This window comes from Gossypium arboreum, chromosome 10 (genome assembly GCF_025698485.1).
Source record: "Gossypium arboreum isolate Shixiya-1 chromosome 10, ASM2569848v2, whole genome shotgun sequence".
In the NCBI taxonomy this organism is placed as follows: Eukaryota; Viridiplantae; Streptophyta; class Magnoliopsida; order Malvales; family Malvaceae; genus Gossypium; species Gossypium arboreum.
Window position 1 is genome coordinate 58,620,237 of NC_069079.1, and position 8,663 is coordinate 58,628,899.

Sequence of the window (8,663 nt, forward strand, 5' to 3'; positions counted from 1 at the left end):
TATCTATCGCTAGTTGGGTTTGCCTATAATAACTTTTCAATGAGCATCCAGATGGAACCTTACGATGCTCAGATAGTTGTAAGTGTTGTACACCATTATGTTATTCTAAGTTGGGTGAATATCGTGTTTTGGGTCCCGAGTTGGTGTCCGAGACGGAGGATAAGGTTAGACTGATTACAGAATGGCCCAATAAATATATTTTTGTTTTTGTGTGTGGATGACATAAATACTTGTCTCGCTTCAATGGTTAAGTGTTTTGGGTGTGTGGGAGGCCTCAAGTTCGAGTCATGACTTGGGAAAATTTTGGTTTCTTTTAATAAAGCCCCATCTTGGGTTAGAAGGCTTTTAAGTAACAGTTGATAAATAATTAACAAAATGGGTCTACTGGTCTGGTGGTTGAGTGGAGTGCTAGTGTGAAGGAGGTCTTGTATTCGAGTTTGGGTAAGAGCATTATTTTTGCTTACTCATTTAGAAGAGTTTGTGTTGGATTAAAAAGTCGAGTAGTTGGATGTAGTGGGAAGTAGTGGAGTGATTTAGGGGATTAGGGAATATCTGGTAGTTTTTTTTCCAAAAATTTGGTTCTTTTTCTTTCTCAAAAAACTCTTTTTTCTTCCTTTCCCTTGCTGCAATTTTTTTTGCTTTGACCTCTCTTTATCGCTTTCCTACGCAACGCCATCGCTGTTTTTCAAGAAGTCTAGTCTTTGATTAAACTTTAATTGTGATTGGTCAAGTGTTAATAAGGATTCATTTGGTGATTAGGGGCTTATCGATGGGCTGGTTATCGCTCATTGACGCTTTTAAGGGCGTGAAATTCCTATTTTTCGATAGAGCGGTAATGGTTTCATTATTCGAAAGATGTTTATCTCGTTTCGAGATTGGTTTAGTTCAGTTGGTTAAGCAAGTAATTAAGTGAAATATTGGTTAATTATAGGTACTGGAGTGGTCGGAAGTATGTAGGCAACAAAAATAATACAGTGTGTGCTCGATTGCATAGAAAATGAGGTTTCGAAAAAAGTCAAAACCTCACTATCAATGCGCATAAGCGACCACGTGCCCCGACACCCAGGCGTGTGTTCGATGAGCCTGTGCCGTGCACCCATGACACGGTGCAGTGATGGCTAGGTAGGCCATGTGAGACACACGGGCTGGACTGATTTGAGCCATGGGGGCCATACGGGTAAACCACACAGCATGTGATATTTTGGGCCATGCCGTAATCCACAAGGTAAAGGCAAATTGGTCGTGTGGGCCACACGGTGTGTGAGCCCATTTTACGAATGTTTGATAAGGTTGCACAGGTCTCCCAAGTCGATTTGTGAACCTCTTTGTAGGGTCGATAAGCATTACTTGGACCCCTAATTGTGTGAACTGATTGTTGGATTTATATATATTAAGCATGATGATAGTATGCATGTATACTTAACTAGTTATGTGTACTAATATCATGAGATAGCATGTCATGATTTGTATGTTGCATTGCATGGGATTAGGCTGGATATATTTGGAGGAAGTGTACTGAAAGGCTCTTAAGCCTAAAATACTGGTAGCTCAGCTACAAATTACTGTTTTGTGCCACATTCAGTACTACTTGGAGTATAGGGTGGGTGGGTTGATTTAATCCCCACATGGAGTGTAGGATTGGACGGAGATGGTGTGTAGAGTCTGGTTAGGTAGGACTTTGTTACTAAATATTGCATGACCGACATCGACATCGTGATGGGCTAAGGCCCTACTGCATATTCGACATCAGATCGAGATGGGCTAAGGCCCAAATCGTTATCGATCATCGAAAAGGGCTTGGGCCCAAGACTGCTTTTAATCAGGCACTATGATTTGCCATTGTTGTTTTCTATGGGATTACACAATGAGTTGCGTAAACTCACCCTTTTATTTAAATGTGCATAGGTAATCCCAAGACTTGATGAATCAATGTAGCGGAGGACTCGATGGTGGCACACTTATTTTTAAACCGTTTTAATTTCAGTTTTGGTATTTATGTCTTAATTATTTTCTAGGTTATTTTTTATGTAAATTGGACTTTTTGGACTATTTGCTTTTATTTCAGATTTTAGATTGTTCCGTGGATTTAATAACCGCACGACTCAACAAACAAACGGTTTTCTCTAAAATTAAGAGGTTATTCTATGATGGATAGATTTACCTAATTAATTCAATTTTCATAAATTAGATGATTTCTAAAGCTTCCGCAATGAATTGTGTTTTAAAATAATTGAGTAAATAAGTAAGGATTTTGGAGTCAACAAGAGTAAACAAATGAAAATGGTTTTATCATAACAACTTCGTTTCAACACGCTATCATGTGACATCGCCAGATTCGCCATAACGCCTAAGCCGGGTTTGGGGTGTTACATTTAGTGAGATCAGAGTCAAATTGTAAAACTCAGCTGTAGATTATGCGTTTTAAAATTTGGTTTTGAAGAATTGATTACAAAATGATTTGAAATGTTTTACTGAATAAGTAGTACACCGAGCCTCTGGCGCCAATCGTAACACCTTAAACTCGGCACGACGTAATGGTCGAATCTAGTGATGTCACATGATAGTGCTTTTGAAATCATACTTGACAAGTAAAATTCGCTCTAGTTAATCATCTTTATTATGATTAAAACGTATCTCTTTTTCGGAAGCTTTAGAAGACTTACCATTTTGTGGAAACCTAAAATTAATTTCAAAACCTTAGTTTATAAGAAAACTGCTTGTTTTAGTGAAAGCAGTGGTTTTGATCATGTTCACAAAAACATTAACAGCCTAAAATCAAATTAAAACCAAAATGTCTAAAGTCCCAGAAATTACAAAGAAAAACCTGTAACACCCGAACCCGAGACCATCGCGGTGTATAGGACACGAGGGGTTAACAAGCCAAATCCACATATTTCGCCCACCAATTGACATTTCCAGTCAGGCTGGAAAACTGCGTCACCGTCGCCTTAAAATCATATCTCGAGTTTCAAAACTCGGAAACTGGTTTCAAATTTTCCTGAATTTAGACTCTTATATCCATCCATGGATTTATTTCTAGAATTTTTGGTCAGGCCAATTGGTACAGTTTATTAGTTAAAGTCACCCATGTTACAGGGATCGACTGCTCTGACCTCCGCATGTTACAACTTGAATATCTCTCTGTACAGGATTTAATACTGGTACCATTTGTTTCTAATGAAACTAGACTCAACATGGAATCTGTACATATAAGGCATGACTCCTAATTCTTTCTGGATAATTTATAAGAAATTTTTAAAGTTGCGACAGGGAACCCAGAAACCGTTCTGGCCCTGTCTCATAATAGCTTTAATATCTCTTAACATGTAACTCCTATGACCGTTTCTGTTTCTTCCATATGAAAATAGACTCATCAAGGTTCATTTACATAGCTTATTCACTATTTAATACCATTCCTACAAATTTTGGTGATTTTTCACATTCACGTCACTGCAGCTGGCAGCATCTGTTTTAAGGTAGGTCTTACCTAGTTTGTAGTCTCCATGAACCAACTAGTCTTGCCATACATAGGTTCACATATGATCATTTTAACCATACCAATGGCTGATCATGTGACCAACATTCCCATTTCCAATCCATAATCACATCATGACACCATATATATATATATACAAACCGCAAATAGTCTAAGTTCAGACTTCACTTTTACGAGCCATTTTCGCATGGCCGCATACATATATACATCACAACACAATTGAACCGACAAGGGTAGTCCTATACATGCCATTTCAAAGCTCAACCAAAATTATACCAAAATGGAGGCTTTGATAGTGTAGATGACTTCGACTTTAATGATCCCGAATCCGATTGCTATCGAGCACAATCTATAAAACAGAGAGCCAAAGCAACGGGTAAGCATTTTTATGCTTAGTAAGTCTCAAGGAATAAAATCAGCTTTAATTAAAGCAATACATTCACATGGCCAAATGCATCAGAATGGTATTAAATAGCAAATAAATTATGTAAGTGTACCTTGATGAATCTACTTTCATATGGAAGAAACGAAATGGTCATATGAGTTATAAGTTAACAGATTTTAAAGTTCTTGTGAAATAGGGCCAGAACGGTTTCTGGATCCCCTGTTCCAACTTTGGAAAATCATTGTAAATTAACCAGAGATAATTAGGAGTCATTCCATATATGTGTAGATTCCTCTCTGAGTCTAGTTTCTATAGAAACAAACGGCATTAGTATTGAAGCCCTGTACAGGGAGATATCAATTCGTAACGCACAAAGGTCAGTGTAGTCGATCCCTACAACAGGCGAGACTTTAACTAATAAACTGTACTAATTGGCTCGACCAAAATTCTAGAAAAAATATGTAGATGGACATATGAGTCTAGTTTCAGGAAAATTTACGGAACTGATTTTCGAGTTGTAAAACTCAAGTTATGAATTTTGGAGCGACTAGTACTCAGATTGGCAGCTTGTCTGAAAATTGTCAATAAGTGGGTTGAAGTCAGTAACACCTCGCGTTCGACTCGCGACGGTCTCGGGTTCGGGGTGTTACAGGCGTCGTGAATCTTTTCAAGTTCAGTGGGAAAAATCAAATGATACGCAACTGGACCGACTCGTTCGGATATCTCATATGGCTTGATGAATCTCGGACTCGGTTTGCCCTTACGGCCAAATCGAGTATCTTTCTCAAAGCGAAACTTTAAGCAACACTTTATCTCCCACCTGATATTCAATGTCTTTTCGTTTCAAATCCGCGTACGGTTTCTGACGATCTGCGGCTGCCTTTAGACTTTCACGGATTACTTTTACTTTCTGTTCAGCATCTTTAATCAAATCAACTCCGAAAATTTTACTTTCACCGAGTTCGGTCCAAAACAATGGTGTACGGCATTTACGCCCGTACAAGGCCTCGTAAGGTGCCATCTTAATGCTTGATTGAAAACTATTATTGTAGGCGAATTCAATCAAAGGTAAATACCGTTCCCATGAACCACTAAACTCAAGGATGCAGCATCTCAACATATCCTCGAGTATTTGAATTATCCGCTCGGATTGACCATTGGTTTGGGGGTGAAAAGCGGTGCTAAAATGCAACTTGGTACCCAAAGCTTCTTGAAATTTCTTCCAAAATCGTGAGGTAAATTTCAGATCTTTATCCGACACAATAGAAATCGGTACCCGTGTAGTCTCTGTCGAGAAACATATAATTCAGCTAGTTTATCTAATGAAAAATTAAATGCGTCGGGGATAAAATGAGCCGACTTAGTCGATCTATCGACAACAACCCAAATCGTATCCTTCTTACTTGCGCAAATCGGCAACCCGGATACAAAATCCATCGTGACTCGATCCCATTTCCATTCGGTATCATGATCGGTTGAAGTAAACCCGTAGGCACTTGATGTTCCGTCTTCACTTGCGACATACTAAGCGCCGAGACAAAATCGAAATGTCTCGTTTCATACCATACCACCAAAGCGGCGTCTCGGATCGTTGTACATTTTCGTACTCCCGGGTGAATTGACATTCGGCTACAATGAGCTTCGTTCGAATCATCGAAATGAGTTCTGAATTTCTTGGAACACACAATCGATTTCTGTACCTCAAACAATCGTCATCATCAATTTGAAACTCCAATTCCACATTCGGAACACATTCAGCCCGTCTTGCAACCAACTCATCGTCGACTTCCTGAGCTTCACGAATTTGATGAATCAATAATGGTTTGGCCTTTAATTCGACTACTAACACATTGTCGGGTAGAATAGACAAGTGTACATTCATCGCTCGTAAAGCAAACAGTGATTTCCGGCTTAAGGCGTCCGCAACCACATTAGCCTTTCTCGGGTGATAATCAATGACAAGCTCATAATCTTTTAACAACTCGAGCCAACGTCTTTGTCCCAGATTCAAGTCTCTTTGAGTCATCAAATATTTGAGACTTTTGTGATCCGAAAATACATGGCACTTCTCACCAAATAAGTAATGTAGCCATATTTTCAAGGTGAATACGATGGCGACTAATTCGAGATCATGGGTGGGATAATTTTTCTCATGTGGCTTTAATTGTCTCGGCGCATAGGCCACAACTTCGACCTTCTTGCATCAATACACAACCTAACCCAAGTAGGGAGGCGTCACTATAGATGACAAACTCTTTGCACGATTAAGGCTGCACTAAAATTGGAGCTTCATCAAATAAGTTTTCAGTTGATCAAAACTTTTCGACATTTTTTCGTCCATTCAACTTAACATCTTTTGAAGTAACCGTCATGGGTGTGGCTATCATTGATAAACCTTTTACAAACCATCGGTAATGTAAGCAAGTCCCAAAAGCTCAGAACCTCGATAATATTTCTCGGAGGCTTCCGTTAAGTATGGCTGAAATTTTGCTCGGGTCGACTCGAATACCGATCGCAGATACCACATGACCCAAGAAGCTAACCTCTCTTAACGAACTCACACTTGCTGAACTTAGCATATAACTGCTTATCCGTAAAATTTGCAACACTAATCTCGGTGTTCAGCATGTTCGGTCTCATCTCTTGAATAGACCAAGATGTCATCAATGAACACAACTACGAACAGGTCCAAATCATGTCGAAGATCCGATTCATCAAATCCATAAATACCTGAGGGCATTAGTGAGCCCGAGCGGCATCACTAAGAACTCGTAGTGACCGTACCTCGTTAAAGCGGTTTGGGTACATCGAATCTCGAATCCATGGCCCGATAATAACCCGATCTCAAATCTATCTTTGAAAACCTTGAGGCTCCATTAGTTGATCAAACAAATCATCAATCTGTGATAGCGGATATTTATTCTTTATCGTCACATTATTCGATTGACGATAGTCAATGCACAACCTCATGGTTCCGTCCTTCTTTTCACAAACAATCTGGTGCACCCCAATGTGAGAAACTTGGTCGAGCGAAACCTCTATCCGTCAATTCTTGCAACTGAGCTTTCAACTCTTTTAACTCAGTTGGTGCCATACGATACGGAGCTATCGAAATCGGCGTAGTCCTAGGTATAAGCTCAATACCAAACTCTATCTCCCGAACAGGTGGCAAACCCGGTAATTCTTCGGGAAAAACATCCAGGTATTCACAAACCACCGGCACAGATTCGGGTTTTATTTCTAACTCCTTATCATCAAGTACATACGCAAGGTATACTTCGCACCACTTTCTTACATATTTCTGGGCCAACATTGATGATATTACAGCTGGCAACCCCTTTAAGTCCGTAGACTCAACTCGGATCATCTTGTTATTTAGCACCTCAAATCCATAGTCTTACTTTTGCAATTCACAACGCATCATGCAATTGTCAACCAATCCAAACCAAGAATAACATCAAATTCATCAAGCGGCAAAAGCATCAAGTCCGCCGGAAACAGAACCTCAATTACTAGGGACATTTCTTACACACTTTGTCGACAAGCATGTAACGACCCAAGGGACTTGGCACCCGTATTCACGAACTCGATGGACTCAATAGGTAGAGTCTTCTTGGATGCTAAGGTTTCGCATATATAAGAATGAGTAGAACCGGGGTCAATCAAAGCAATCACATTAGTATCAAGGAGTGAAAGTACCGGTAATAACATCTCGGCGGGAAGCATCCTCGCGTGCTGGCGTATGGCATAAGCCCTAGCAGGAGCGCGAGCCTCGGATCTGGTCGTAGCATCTCTAGATCCTCTCTACCGCCACTAGCATTGCCCGTATTTCTAGATGGCTTACCTCGAGCAGTGGTAGTACCCGGTTTCCCACTCTGATTTACATTCTGTTCAGACAACCTCGGGCAATCTTTAATGAAGTGGTCAACTGATCCGCACTTGTAACAGGAGTGGTCATGGAATCTACAACTCCCCGAATGCCATTTACCACAATACTGGCACTCCGCTCTGTCTCGACGATCATTTCCAACACTAGCGATCGAAGTGACTCGTGTGCTCACAGGGGGTCGATCGCGATCTCATCTAGAAAAGCCCGAAGTGTCTCTAGATCGGCCTAGATCATCTCTAAATTTCTTCGATGAATGTTGAAAGGGCTTTCCCGATGATCTCTTACGAAACTCCTTTGCCTCCACATCAGCTTTCCTTTTCTCCTTGCTTTGAGCTCCTCGGCTTTGCAAGGTCGCTTGACAAGCACCACAAATTCTCGGATTTCTAAAATGCCAACATACAACTTTATATCATCATTCAGTCCATCTTTGAAGCGTTTACACATCACAGCTTCTGAAGAAATGCATTCTCGTGCGTACCGGCTAAGCCTCACAAATTTTCGTTCATAGTCGATGTAAACATGGAACCTTGTTTGAGTTCAAGAAATTCCTTCCGTTTTTGGTCAATGAATCTCTGGTGATATACTTTTTCGAAACTTCGGTTTGGAAAAACTCTCAAGTTACTTGCTCTCTAGGCTGTTGAAGTCAACGTATTCCACCAATAGTAGGCGAATCACGTAGCAAGGAGATAGTACACTTTAGGCACTCATCGGTTGTGCAAGATAGCTCGTCGAGTGCGGATAGTGTTGTCCAACCAAAATTCAGCTTGCTCGGCATCATCACTATCCGTAGCCTTAAATTCATAGAGCCGTGTTTTGGATTCTATCAATGGGGGCTTATTTGACCTTATTTGGTCGATTCTGGGAGGCATTGCAGTCTGCGAGGGTTGTGTTTG